The sequence below is a fragment of the Mytilus californianus genome, unplaced genomic scaffold, assembly GCF_021869535.1.
Source record: "Mytilus californianus isolate M0D057914Y unplaced genomic scaffold, xbMytCali1.0.p SCAF_6, whole genome shotgun sequence".
Taxonomy (NCBI): domain Eukaryota; kingdom Metazoa; phylum Mollusca; class Bivalvia; order Mytilida; family Mytilidae; genus Mytilus; species Mytilus californianus.
The window spans coordinates 55,277,063-55,293,462 of record NW_026262712.1 but is presented as its reverse complement, the minus strand read 5'-3'; the positions used below and the strand labels follow the sequence as shown (position 1 = coordinate 55,293,462).

Sequence of the window (16,400 nt, the reverse complement as noted above, 5' to 3'; positions counted from 1 at the left end):
TCTTTTCCCTGATATTCAGCATAATTTATGATAAACAACCAATTCTGATGTACAAAAAGTACTGAAATCAAATGGCGGTTCATAATCTCTATCAAAATAAAGAAATTATTTAGTATTTAGTTACAAATAACATTGAATTTTTTGTTATCATAAAAACAAAAATTGGGTATTTTTAAACAATGAGAACAACATTTTAGTATATTTTCTCTGATATTCAGCATAATTTATGATAAACAACCAATTCTGATGTACAAAAAGTACTGAAATCAAATGGCGGTTCATAATCTCTATCAAAATAAAGAAATTATTTAGTATTTAGTTACAAATAACATTGAATTTTTTGTTATCATAAAAACAAAAATTGGGTATTTTTAAACAATGAGAACAACATTTTAGTATATTTTCTCTGATATTCTTTTGGTTTTATGAAAAACAACCGATCCTGAACTACAAAAAGTACAAAATCCAATGGCGGTCAATAATTTCCATTCAAATAAAGAAATGATTGCATTCTTATTCAACAAAAAACAAAAGTTTATGCATATTTTTCCTTCAATTATTCACATTTTATACAAAATTACTTATCTAAAGGCATTTATAATGACTGATTGCAATTGACGTTGCATTATTTCTGATATAAAGGGAGAAATATTTGAATTTTTAAGCAACACGAACAAAAATTTAGTATCTTTTCCCTGAAATTCAGCATAATTTATGATAAACAACCAATCCTGATGTACAAAAAGTACTGAACTCAAATGGTGGTTCATGATTTCTATCAAAATAAAGAAATTATTGTATATCCATTCACCATAAATAAAAGTTTAAGTATTATTCTCTTTACATTATTGAAATTCTTATAAAAAAAAATTATCTTGAGGCTTTTGAAATAACTAGTTACAAATAACATTGAATTTTTTGTTATCATAAAAACAAAAATTGGTAATTTTAAACAATGAGAACAACATTTTAGTATATTTTTCTCTGATATTCTTTTAATTCTATGAAAGACAACCAATCCTGAACTACAAAAAGTACAAAATCCAATGGCGGTCAATAATTTCCATTCAAATAAAGATATGATTGCATTCTTATTCAACAAAAAACAAAAGTTTATGCATATTTTTCCTTCAATTATTCACATTTTATACAAAATTACTTATCTAAAGGCATTTATAATGACTGATTGCAATTGACGTTGCATTATTTCTGATATAAAGGGAGAAATATTTGAATTTTTAAGCAACACGAACAAAAATTTAGTATCTTTTCCCTGAAATTCAGCATAATTTATGATAAACAACCAATCCTGATGTACAAAAAGTACTGAAATCAAATGGTGGTTCATGATTTCTATCAAAATAAAGAAATTATTGTATATCCATTCACTATAAATAAAAGTTTAAGTATTATTCTCTTTACATTATTGAAATTCTTATAAAAAAAAATTATCTCGAGGCTTTTGAAATAACTAGTTACAAATAACATTGAATTTTTTGTTATCATAAAAACAAAAATTGGGTATTTTTAAACAATGAGAACAACATTTTAGTATATTTTCTCTGATATTCTTTTGGTTTTATGAAAAACAACCGATCCTGAACTACAAAAAGTACAAAATCCAATGGCGGTCAATAATTTCCATTCAAATAAAGAAATGATTGCATTCTTATTCAACAAAAAACAAAAGTTTATGCATATTTTTCCTTCAATTATTCACATTTTATACAAAATTACTTATCTAAAGGCATTTATAATGACTGATTGCAATTGACGTTGCATTATTTCTGATATAAAGGGAGAAATATTTGAATTTTTAAGCAACACGAACAAAAATTTAGTATCTTTTCCCTGAAATTCAGCATAATTTATGATAAACAACCAATCCTGATGTACAAAAAGTACTGAACTCAAATGGTGGTTCATGATTTCTATCAAAATAAAGAAATTATTGTATATCCATTCACCATAAATAAAAGTTTAAGTATTATTCTCTTTACATTATTGAAATTCTTATAAAAAAAAATTATCTTGAGGCTTTTGAAATAACTAGTTACAAATAACATTGAATTTTTTGTTATCATAAAAACAAAAATTGGTAATTTTAAACAATGAGAACAACATTTTAGTATATTTTCTCTGATATTCTTTTGGTTTTATGAAAAACAACCGATCCTGAACTACAAAAAGTACAAAATCCAATGGCGGTCAATAGTTTCCGTTAAAATAAAGAAATGATTGCATTCTTATTCAACAAAAACAAAAGTTTATGCATATTTATCCTTCAATTATTAACATTTTATACAAAATAACTTATCTAAAGGCATTTATAATGACTGATTGCAATTGAGGTAGCATTATTTCTGATATAAAGGAAGAAATATTTGCATTTTAAGCAAGGCAAACAAAAATTTAGTATCTTTTCCCTGAAATTCAGCATAATTTATGAAAAACAAACCATGCAATCCTAATGTACAAAAAGTACTGAAATCATAATTTCTATCAAAATAAAGTTCAACACAAACAAAAGTTTAAGTATTATTCTACTTACATAATTAAAATTCTTATACAAAAACTTATCTTGAGGCCTTTGAAATAACTAATTACAAATAGCATTGCATTTTTTTGTTATCATAAAAAGAAAAATTGGTAATTTTAAACAATGCGAACAACATTTTAGTATATTTTCTCTGATACTCTTTTAATTTTATGAAAAAACAACCAATCCTGAACTACAAAAAGTACAAAATCCAATGGCAGTCAATAATTTCCATTAAAATAAAGAAATGATAGCATTCTTATTCAACAAAAACAAAAGTGTATGCATATTTATCCTTCAATTATTCACATTGTTTACAAAATTACTTATCTAAAGGTATTTATAATGACTGATTGCAATTGACGTTCCATTATTTCTGATAAAAAAAAGAAGAAATATTTGCATTTCTAAGCAATGCGAACAAAACTTTAGTATCTTTTCCCTGAAATTCAGCATAATTTTTGAAAAACAACCAATTCTGATGTACATATAGTACTGAAATCAAATGGCAGTTCATTATTTCTATCAAAATAAAGAAATTTTTGTATTATGTTTTCAACAAAAACCAAAGTTAAAGTATTATTCTACTTTCATTATTAAAATTCTTATAAAAAAACTTATCTCGAGGCCATTGAAATAACTAGTTACAAATAACATTGCATTTTTTTTATCATAAAAAGAAAAATTGGTAATTTTAAACAATGTGAACAATATTTTAGTATATTTTTCTCTGATATTCTTTTAATTCTATGAAATACAACCAATCCTGAACTACAAAAAGTACAAAATCCAATGGCGGTCAATAATTTCCATTCAAATAAAGAAATGATTGCATTCTTATTCAACAAAAACAAAATTTTATGCATATTTATCCTTCGAATATTCACATTTTATACAAAATTACTTATCTAAAGGCATTTATAATGACTGATTGCAATTGACGATGCATTATTTCTGATATAAAGGAAGAAATATTTGAATTTTTAAGCAATGTGAACAAAAATTTAGTATGTTTTCCCTGAAATTTAGCATAATTTATGAAAAACAACCAATCCTGTGTACAAAAAGTACTGAAATCAAATGGTGTTTCATGATTTCCATCATAATAAAGAAATTGTTGTATATGTATTCAACACAGATAAAAGTTTAAGTATTATTCTACTTACATTATTAAAATTCTTACAAAAAAACTTATCTAGAGGCCTTTGAAATAACTAGTTACAAATAACATTAAATTTTTTATTATCATAAAAAGAAAAATTGATAAGTTTAACCAATGCGAACAATACTTTATTATATTTTCTCTGATATTCTTTTAATTTTATGAAAAACAACCAATCCTGAACTACAAAAAGTACAAAATCCAATGGCGGTCAATAATTTCCATTCAAATAAAGAAATGATTGCATTCTTATTCAACAAAAACAAAATTTTATGCATATCTATCCTTCAATTATTCACATTTTATACAAAATTACTTATCTAAAGGCATTTATAATGACTGATCGCAATTGAGGTTGCATTATTTCTGATATAAAGGAAAAAATATTTGAATTTTTAAGCAACACGAACAAAAATTTAGTATCTTTTCCCTGATATTCAGCATAATTTATGATAAACAACCAATTCTGATGTACAAAAAGTACTGAAATCAAATGGCGGTTCATAATCTCTATCAAAATAAAGAAATTATTGTATATGTATTCAACACAGGTAAACGTTTAAGTATTTATCTACTTACATTTAATTTATTAAAATTCTTACAAAAAAACTTATCTAGAGGCCTTTGTATTAACTAGTTACAAATAAAATTGAATTTTTTATTATCATAAAAAGAAAAATTGATAAGTTTAACCAATGCGAACAATATTTTAGTATATTTTCTCTGATATTCTTTTAATTTTATGAAAAACAACCAATCCTGAACTACAAAAAGTACAAAATCCAATGGCGGTCAATAATTTCCATTCAAATAAAGAAATGATTGCATTCTATTCAACAAAAACAAAATTTTATGCATATCTATCCTTCAATTATTCACATTTTATACAAAATTACTTATCTAAAGGCATTTATAATGACTGATTGCAATTGACGATGCATTATTTATGATATAAAGGAAGAAATATTTGAATTTTTAAGCAATGTGAACAAAAATTTTGTATCTTTTCCCTGAAATTTAGCATAATTTATGAAAAACAACCAATCCTGTGTACAAAAAGTACTGAAATCAAATGGTGTTTCATGATTTCCATCATAATAAAGAAATTATTGTATATGTATTCAACACAGATAAAAGTTTAAGTATTATTCTACTTACATTATTAAAATTCTTACAAAAAAACTTATCTTGAGGCTTTTGAAATAACTAGTTACAAATAACATTGAATTTTTTATTATCATAAAAAGAAAAATTGATAATTTTAACCAATGCGAACAATATTTAAGTATATTTTCTCTGATATTCTTTTAATTTTATGAAAAACAACCAATCCTGAACTACAAAAAGTACAAAATCCAATGGCGGTCAATAATTTCCATTCAAATAAAGAAATGATTGCATTCTTATTCAACAAAAACAATAGTTTATGCATATCTATCCTTCAATTATTCACATTTTATACAAAAGTACTTATCAAAAGGCATTTATAATGACAGATTGCAATTGACGTTGCATTATTTCTGATATAAAGGAAGAAATATTTGCATTTTTAAGCAACACTAACAAAATTTAGTATCTTTTCCCTGAAATTCAGCATAATTTATGAAAAACAAACAAATCCTGATGTACAAAAAGTACTGCAATCATAATCTCTATCAAAATAAAGACTGAAACTATTGTATATGTATTCAACACAAACAAATGTTTAAGTATTATTACACTTACATTATTAAAATTCTTATAAAAAAACTTATCTCGAGCCTTTGAAATAACTATTTACAAATAACATTGCATTTTTTGTTAGCATAAAAAGAAAAATTGATAATTTTAAACAATGCAAACAACATTTTAGTATATTTTCTATGATATTCTTTTATTTTTTGATGAAAAACAACCAATCCTAAACTACAAAAAGTACAAAATCCAATGGCGGTCAATAATTTCCATTAAAATAAAGAAATGATTGCATTCTTATTTAACAAAAACAAAAGTTTATGCATATTTATCCTTCAATTATTCACATTTTATACAAAATTACTTATCTAAAGGCATTTATAATGACTGATTGTAATTGATTTTCAATTATTTCTGATAAAAAAGAAGAAATATTTACATTTTTAAGCAACACAAACAAAAATTAAGTATCTTTTCCCTGAAATTCAGCATAATTTTTGAAAAACAACCAATCTCATGTACAAAAAGTACTGAAATCATAATCTCTATCAAAATAAAGAAATTATTGTATATTAATTCAACACAAACAAAAGTTTAAGTATTATTCTACTTACATTATTAAAATTCTTATAAAAAAACTTATCTTGAGGCCTTTGAAATAACTAGTTACAAATAAAATTGCAATATTTGATATTTTTTATCAAAAGAAAAAAAATTAGTAATTTTATACATTGCAAACAACATTTTAGTATATTTTCTCTGATATTCTTTTAATTTTATGAAAAAACAACCAATCCTGAACTACAAAAAGTACAAAAAATCCAATGGCGGTCAATAACTTCCATAACAATAAAGAAATGATTGCATTCTTTATCAAAATAAAAGAATATGAAGTAATACATATAATTCGTGAACATTAATTTATGTATTTTTTTTATGTGTTATTGCGACTAAGTTGGTTACAAATCAACGAGTAAAGGTGTCTTCGTAGAGGTCCGCGTATATCGAATGTACATACTGTGGAGTTCGTTTTACATAAGAATTTTAATTATATACGTATCCGTCCGATCCGTGCATATAATTACTTTACTGATCGATCGCTGACCGTTGTCACGGTAACTCTCACATAGCTAATTTGACGTATCTCACGGATTCTATGGGTCATCGATCACCGATCAGTCATCGATCAGTCAAACATCCGTCACCGATCATTCACCGATCAGTCAAGTTCACGTCAAACAGTAACGCCTAAGGTTGCAAGTACTGTATGTATACATATCGTGAATTTTCAAAGTTGTTTAATAAAACGTTGACTTAGCGGTTAGGACAACAGTGTTATTCACATTTTATGGAAGAGATAAGCAAATCTCCCTCTATCCCTTAATGTCTCAAATACTATTTTCAAGGGATATAAACAATTGCATACTAGAAAACATCCCTAATGAGACACGTTTAATTCGAACTTTGATTTATTTTACAATTTACGTAATTTTATATTGTTAGACACGTGCGTACATAGCCAATTAGTTTAGTTGGACAGTTAAAACATCTACACCTAAATCCCTTTATTAAAAACTATATGAAATAACTTGGTAATGGACAAGCCACTAATGCAGCACATCATGCACTCTCAAAAGGATATTTTTGATATATAAAACCATATCAACTTACTTTGGGACCTTTGTTAAATAAAGGACATTGTAACAAGGGAAACATATGAAAGGCGTGTCGTATGACATATTATTTTATTTTTGCTCACAGATGCATTTTCCTAATTGTAATTCCACAAGGAATAAAACACCGATGTTTTTTATTCTTTCCATTTGTTTTAATCTATTTTAATTTACTAACCTTAACAGATGTATGGTGTAATACGATGCTGTAGTTGTTTTTAATCATAAATGCATTTTATTTCCGATTACACGATTTATATATGCATACGTTTCTTTAGAAAAAGGTAACATAGTATATTTTGTACATGTTATGTTTATACAGACATTAAATATTGCACTGGTATCTTTAAATAATCTGTTTATCTAATGATACCCGTAGCATCCATTTTCAACTTTAAATGTTTTTTGTTTTTTGTAAATTGACAAGTTTATGTAGTAGAGAATTGATAAGAAGTAGTGGATTCGTAAACGATAATCAACGAGCGACTTTAGTCGCAAGTTGATTATCGTTTCCGAATCCCCTACTTCTTATCAATTCTCTAGCTTAACCCATTTCTAGTAAAACGACTGTCTGTTTTATGTTTTGACAATGAATCAACGGAATTTCATAAAAATAATTTCGTATTTTGTCTTTTTTATTTTATAATAGCTGGAAATGATTATATCCACACGGTTAACGTCTATATTTAAGTTAACATACGTTTAATATAACTTAAATGGGTTGTTAGCTCCCCTTTTTATTACCAGATTTCATACTTGTATATTTATATTTCATTTAATGCTTTATCATTACAAAGTATTTAAATTACATAGATTTTGGTATTTATGGTTTATTCAAAAAGACATATATAAATATACAGAATTTATTTATCTTTTTTTGAATAGTTAAAAAATTGTAATTACCAAAATTTAGAAACCTTTGAAATTTACATATATAGTATTTAGCAATCTGCTATTGTTGACATCTGATTACGGATTGTCTACCATTTTAACCGTACTAAGTCAAATACATATATTTAGCGTAGTTGCCATAATACTACAATTTCATGATGCTCCAGTTAATGATGCTTTCCGAAATAAATAAAATAATTGCTTAACGTCTTTTTTGAACAATTATACATGAATTTTGTTTAAACTGTTTCCCTTTCATTAAGTTTAGAATATTTTTTACGTTATTACATTTGGCATCCATCGTAAACCAGTCAATAAACTAGTATTATCTGTGGTACGCATTCTGAATCTCCAGCAGAATTGCTCTTGCTACAGATGTACAATGTATAATTATGTAAACTTTTAACTTTTACATTCAAGCTGTTCATAGCCGTGATCGTCTAGTCGTTGGTACCGAAAAACATAACTGTGACATTAACAGTGCCAAGTTCAAACCTTGTACCCGAATTGAAATTTTTTCATTGTAATTTTTTTCTCAACACAAATATTGTTTTAATCATAGAGGTATTATATACTTCATTTTCATTTAAAGGCGATGATTTTGTTTCTGGTTTTACAATCAAAGAAGTAGTTTTACGGTTGTAGCTTATATATCACACTTCATTCAAGTTAGAGTCCATTCAATGTTGACGTGATGTATATTTGGACCATTTATAATCAAACAAAGAAAAAAATATTGATAGTACGATATTATTATAAGACTAAAACCATAAGTAAGTATTTGCTATGATAAAAAGGAAAAGTCCTTGTACGTTAAAAGTGACAAGTGTAATGGGCATATGAATGTTTATTTTATCAAGGAATTGCACTAATATATACAATTCCTTGATTCTCTAGTGTTTAGAACTAGTGTGTAATAGCCACGATCGTATAAAGACCCATCGGTTCATTATAACGATGTTGAAAATCGACCAATGTTCAAACCTGACATCGTGAATAAACTCTGTTTTAAGATATTTCCATACTGCTATATAACTATAATCAAGAACGTTCAAATGTAGAACATAATCTTCCTTAAAAAATAACGTCTAAAATAAAACAATTTAAATAAATTTGAAAAGAACATGAACAAATCCAGACATAGTATATATATTTTATTAGATAACAAAAGCGAATTATCTCTGAGACAGACATACAGTTTATTGACATGTATTGACAGTTGTGCGCTTTATGAGTGTTATTTAAATATTGATTTATGTCAGCACTCGTGGTATAGTGGTATCATGCATAGACTGAAGACTCTACTGATTATGAAGAAAATACGCGCGAGTTCGAACCCTTCATATTCCACTCGTTTTTGAGAGGATAAAAAATCGTAAGTTAAAAGTTTAAAGTTATAAAATAAGTTATCTTAAGTTAACGAAGTGGTCAGTGGATTCTTGAAAAATAATCTACTGTAAGAACAATAGACTGACGTCAGAGAAATGGGTTAAAGGTCGTTAACTATATTTTAAACTAGTAATGTTCCGAAACGATAATATATTTGGTAATTTAGAAAATGTGACAAATCATATGTTTGAGTGTCATCGGAGGTGTGTTGCTAAAAAAAGAAAAGACACACATTGTATACATATCATTCAAACTTAAAAGGCCAATATTATAGCGAAATGATATTTGCAATAATGAGGATTAAATTGACGATGATCATTTAATGAAACGTACTTACAACTTTATAAAATATATCTATTCATAATAGGTTAAAATTTTTAAAAAAGTCAGTACTAACAATGTATGGCTCGTATTACTCAATGTTTGTGTATGTGTTTTATTCTCGGTTTGATTTGGCAATTATGATGACTGTCCTACGTATTTGTCCTTTTGAATATCATTATTAATTGAAACATAAATTTCAAATAGATTCAATTGAAACGAGACGGAAATGCACATGTGAAAACTTTTTAGAATACAAGCTGAATGTTCTTGCTTTGGTAAAAACAAATCGGTACATGTTGACAACATATTTTAACTGGCGGTAAAGTATGTAATATTCTCAGATGAAAAAGGAGACTTTAGAATCAAACGCGAAACCAATAATTATATGTACATGAGTTTTATGACACGCATGAACATAATATACTTCACTCTGCTAATTGAAAGGCAGGAAGGTTTGTATTGTTCTAATGAATACAACTTTAAATACATTTCAGACGTGAATAAACCAATTGACATTTCAATTCTCATACTAATGGATAACATATTTGCAATTGTATTGATTTTTAAAAGTCTTTTCGACGACATATCTTCTTCTTACATTTTGTATAGACTTCTCTTTTAAATTGAAAAGAAGATATATTACCCCTCATAAGTTATGAATAGAAATATAATCGCGAGTTGTTTGCAGATAAGAAGGCCAAAGTTTACTACTTACGTAATAATTTGTAGATAATTTTATTTGAATAGTATTTCAGAAATTGTGTATATTATATCAAGGATAATTTGAAAAGACAAGTTTTTATATTTTTCTTTTATGAACGTATTGTTAACTGGTATCGAAACTAGACCTACTGCCCTTGGTTAAATGGGTTATTGCGTAGATATATTTACACATAGTTTTCTGAACAACAAATGGTATCAAGTTTAATGCACCGGATGTGTTTACTGTTAACAAAACCTAACAAGGTATCAGAGCTAAAAGATATGCATAAGGTAGAAGCTATTCTTGATTTGAAGTTATACCTACACATTTCATTTAAAAAAAGGCATTTTCTCATGATAGTACTAGCTTTTTGGCTGGATATACAACCGGGAAAAAACAGTCCATCAGTAAAAGTATCAATCAACTGGTCCATCAGAAATGTATTCGAACCAGTCAGAAGCATATATTTAGAGCAATTTGTAGACGATACTGAACTGTACTAGACCTAGATTATGCAGAACACGATCAAATAATAACTATTTGACGATTAGAAGATGTAACAATGCTGTCAATGAGACACCTATTAAGCGGATTAAATCTTAAGTGTATTTAGACAAATCAGAAATAGGGTATTAGACAAAAACAAATTACAGTATCTTTGATTAAACTAAATTTACCGTAGTTTCTAACTGAAGTAATTTATATGCATATACGGTTCAAGTACAATATAGTACTGTAAAGTACAAAAATTAGTAAATCGAGTAAATACCAGACTATTATACAATATTGTATTATATTGTACACTAAATAGATCACTTCAGATTTATCAGATGTTTTAGGCCCTTTGGGGTTTTCTTAACATCTCTATACGTAACTTTAAGTTGTTGTTTTCTAATATACCAGAAATGATTTGTGCATACTTGTATTGGTATTATTCGTTTATATAACTAAAGAATCTCTACAAGTGTTGATGGATTGTCTGCATATTTCGAGACGATGTATAGTTTTTTATTTGTATAGAAGAATGTCATGTCATATCAACTTAGATCAAGTAACTACAGAATCGATTCAAATGCACGTCTAGTAACTGTGTCAAAATGTTTTCTAAGAACTAGAACAATATTAAATATACTTGAAAACCTACAATTTTCATCAATGGGAAGGACATGAATTTGAAACACTGCTGTCAACACAATAATACATTAAAAGGGAGAATTGTAAGAATTTAAGGATTATATTTTCATTAAGAAGTCCTTAAATTATGAGAAATAATATTTAATGATTTTACAGAAAGTTTAATTATTTAATTAATATTAAATAATGAATATTTTTCAATAATGAATACTTTGTTCTGTTATCTGTAATCTTTAATAAGTAAAAGTGTTGAATGTATGTTAAAAACGTAAATAAATAAAGTGATTTTTTAAATGTCTCATCAATAACAATGTTTGCATTACGCTTTTCTCATTTACATAATTGAAAGGGACAATAAAACCTCACAAGTCCAAGGGCATTTATTGTTACATTCGTGTTAGCTCAGTCATAAAAAGTGAAATATGTAAGAATTTACTAATTGTGTTTAATTAAAGATGTCATTAGACTTCCGAATATAATATTTGATTAGAAACATACGTATATTTTTATTTGAAAAGTGTTATTACGCAGAAAGTTTAATAAATCATTCATTATTTGAAATATTTCTTAAGGTCGAATACTTTGCACTTTTATCTGTAATTTTTTTGATGGTATATACATACTAAAGTAAGTGATAATGGTAAATGTATGTTACACACATATATAATAAACTAATCTTTAAAATTTCTCATCATTACTTTTTTCCTTTGCACATCATCCACAAGGATAACGTTTTATAAACTTATGATGCTGCTTTTTCCACATTGTAAAAGGAGATGGAATATATGAAAGGACCAACAAAAGCTCAGAAGCCAAAGGTTAACACCATGGCAAAAATATGAAAAATACTGAAAGGTTAAAGAACAGTCTATCAACATTTTATTGTAGAAATAATAAAAATACTTTGCCAGATCTCCACCAATAAGCTGTCTTCAAATTGTATTTCATTAAACAACGTTCTTTCTTCAGACTTTTGAAAATATGTATTTGTTAAGTAGTGTCGTTTCATATCACGTTTACGTAAATTCTTTCTTGTGTTTGGTTGTTTTTCTGGGAAAATCTTCCGTGTTGGAAATAGTTTGAACTAAAATATATAATGAGTTGGAAGTACATGAATATATTAAATATTCTAAAGGAGGAATTTATTGTAATGTTAAATTGAGATACGTGTACTATTTAGTTGAACGACATTTTTCATCTATTAATATTTTCTTGATTACCTTTTTAAAAAACATGGTACAGTGTATATTTTTCTGACATGCCTAATACAGTTTTGATATTGTGTTAAAATGTATTCTGAAAACTAGATCTATTTTTGGATATTGTTAGAAACCTTCAATATTTATGAGAGGGACAAACATTTATTGTTAACATTCTTGTAAACTCAGTCGTGAGAATTTAAGAATTAAGTTCAATTAAAAAGATGTCCTTAAACTTTCGAAAATAAAATTTGAAATAGTGAACATTACGTATATTTTCATTAAATAAGTGTTATTTTACAAACAGATTGATTGATTGTTTTATATTAATCAAGAATTATTTTAATTTTACGAATATTTTTATCTGTAAAAAGAAAAATCACAAAAATACTGAACTCCGAGGAAAATTCAAAGCGGAAAGTCCCTAATCAAATGACCAAATCAAAAGCTCAAACACATCAAACGAATGGATAACAACTGTCATATTACTGACTTGGTACAGGCATTTCCTATGTAAAAAATGGTGGATTAAACTTTGTTTTATAGCTAGCTAAACCTCTCACTTGTATGACAGTCGCATCAAATTCCATTATTTTGACAACGATGTGTGAACAATACAAACAGATATAATAAGTAAAAATGTCAAAAATAGGGGTACAGCTGTCAATATTGTGTTATAATTTTAATCACTATAAAAACTAACAAATATGTAACAAAGAAGCACACAAAGGGCTATAGAAAAAGCCCATTAGCAAAAATAGAAGACAAGAATACAAAAAATTACAATAGCACAATAACGGGATGTATAAGTACAGAGCCACGTCATATGTATCAAAGAAACACAAAAAGGCATATATACAAAGTACATTAGCAAAAATGAAAGACAAGAATACAAAAATTGTCATAGAACAATAACACAATGACGGGATGTATAAGTACAGAGTCACGTCAAATGGATATCACCAAAAACAGACTAAACAGTAAAAGTAATATTCATAAAGACAAATAAAAGAATACTATAACACGTTATGAAGATGATAAACAACGTCAGTACCCAGAATCTATACTTTAAGACCATCGTGTATTATTTGTGTAGTTGATACGGAATATTAATCAACAAGGTCTAGGTACCTTCCGATGAATTTTTTTTTAGAAAAAGGACAAGAAGTTCTTTGACATACCCCTGGTTTATCAACTTTCTGCTCAGACACTGGTGACGTTTTACAAAGTCTTGGTAGGAGCTGCAAGCTCTTGAATACCGAATAAGTTGGGAAATGTATATTCCATATGCAGGTGAAGTTGGTATATTGCTACTAATAATGACTAAGTTGGGGGAAATTGATAATTTTAAAATTAAAATCGTCTCGTTTGTCATAGATTCTGGTACTGAGATGACTGTGTATGTCAAATTCGAGGTATAAGTCTAAAAAATAAGGCCGAGGAAGCCGTATCTGTTGTTTCTTTAATTTCTAGTTCCGGGGGATATATTAACGGAACCCATCAGAAAAGTTCGGATTGTTAATGGAAAGAACATCATCAATATATCTGAATGTGAAATTAAATAACCTGGCTCATTTGATCTTCTTGTTTTTGACAAGTGTCTGAAGAAACTCCGATTCATATGAAAATTAGAAGAGATCGACAAGGAGAGGTGCACAGTTCGTTCCCATAGGAATGCCGACAATTTGTTGAAAAAGTCTACCTCCAAATTCAACAAATATGTTGTCATTAATCTTTATTTATATGTATTCTACATTCTATAGTAAATAAAACTGTTAAATGTCTGTACACATAGAAATAAACTAACTTATTTTGATATATTCTCATTAATGACGATGATTGCCATACACAATATCCTATAGCATAACATCATATTAACTTATTATGATGCTGCTTCGTTTTAAATTTCTATAGCTGAGTCTTGTTTTCCAAATGTGTTTTGGTCAATGTAAAGGCGTTTATTTTCCAAGTTTTAATGACTTAATAACTGAATTTTGACAAAGTGCAAACTTGAAAAAGGCTCCAGGGTTGATTTAATTGGAAAATATTTTTTTGAAGTAAGAAAATTCATGAGTACAAGTTTTAAATCCTATTTGTGAACTACCGAGTTAGACTTGTTACCGAGTTTGTACTAACATATGCAACACGACGGGTGCCACATGTGTACGTGTAGCAGGATCTGCTTACCCTTCCGGAGCACCTGAGATCACCCCCTGTTTTTATGGGGTTCGTGTTGCTTAGTCTTTAGTTTTCTATGTTGTGTTTTGTGTACTATTGTTTGTCTGTTTGTCTTTTTCTTTTTTTAGCCATGGCGTTGTCAGTTTATTTTCGATTTATGAGTTTGAATGTCTCACTGGTATCTTTCGCCCCTCTTTTCGAAAGTCGAGAAGAGGAAAGTCGAAAACAAGATACCGTTGAAATAGCTGCCAGTAGCTACAAGTACTTCCAGATCTGTACTTTGTATTTCTTTTTTGTTTTTGTTTTTAGTAATGTATAAATATTCCCTGTCACGTCCTTTTGTGTTTTTGTTAGCTGATTTTCTGATCGTATTGGTCTTTTAACTGCTTTTTAAGGGTTGGTGCCTTCAAGCATATTTAACTCCGCCACATTATGTATGTGTCTGTCCTAAGTCAGGTGCCTGTAGTTCAGTGGTTGTCCATGGTTCATATCTGTTGTATTTGTTTTTCGTAAATTGGTTTGTTTCAAATTAGACCATTGGTTTTCTCAATTGCATTGTTTCATATTTTTCATGTTTGGGCATTTTATAGCCAAATAACTTACGTCGAACATGGATACATATATCAATTATAGTAAAGCGTTCTTCCAGTTGTATCACTTTCATTGACATGGTCATATGTATGAATTAACTGTTTACACTACTTTGAATTGTTCGCAATACCTAAGATTTTCTACCCCAGCAAAAGATTACCTTTGTTGAATTTGGGAAAACTGTTCTCAATTGTGGGTCATATGTGCTCATCAGCTTCGTACTTGACACTGACGAAGGCTATGTGTCAAGCCGATATATTTGTCAACACGATTGTATGACATCATCTTCGTATATTACCATCTCATATTAGTACCGTTGTGCAAATCTTTAGACTTATATATTGTTTTCCTTATCAGTGCAGTATCTTCTATTCGAGATAGTCCGGTACATATTAAATTTACTGGTTGGTCCTTTTTATAGACTTATACATATATATTTAACACTGTCAAACGTGAAAATCCCTCCAAACGTGTCCAATCCCAAAAATGTGTCTTTTTCCACAAACGTGTTCGATTTTTTCCTTCCCTCGCACGCGACATCATTATTTAATCCTGAACGTCATAATACAGTACAACGTAGGTACTTAAAACGAAAGTGAAAGTAAATATATGTGTCACCTTTATTTACCTATTTTCATGATTTTATATCTGACACCGCCCGTCGTCCATTGAAAATTTTGTTAAATTAAAGCATATGATATATAAAGGATATTTAAGGCAAAACAGTTGATGGCAAGTGGGAGCGCCACAATTAATTCAAAAAAATGTCATAGATCTTGCCATATGATGCAATTGATAAGTTTTCTATTACGAAATTCAACTATATTGATGACGTCACAAATACGTCACGAATGACGCATTTGGTGATTTTTTTTACACAATTGGACATTTAAACTAATCTTTTCACAAAATGTTTGCAACATTATAGCAGTAAAATTAGATC

At 27.8% G+C, this 16,400-nt stretch overlaps 1 long non-coding RNA gene across 1 annotated transcript in view; it reads right to left on the bottom strand.

Annotated features, from left to right (window-relative positions):
* Positions 1-12,351: 12,351 nt before the first annotated feature.
* LOC127705723 (uncharacterized) overlaps positions 12,352-16,400 on the bottom strand; it is a 41,428-nt gene continuing 37,379 nt past the window's right edge. The window contains exon 4 of the long non-coding RNA XR_007983949.1: positions 12,352-12,573. This is a non-coding gene — a long non-coding RNA (uncharacterized LOC127705723). The remainder of the gene's footprint in view (positions 12,574-16,400) is intronic.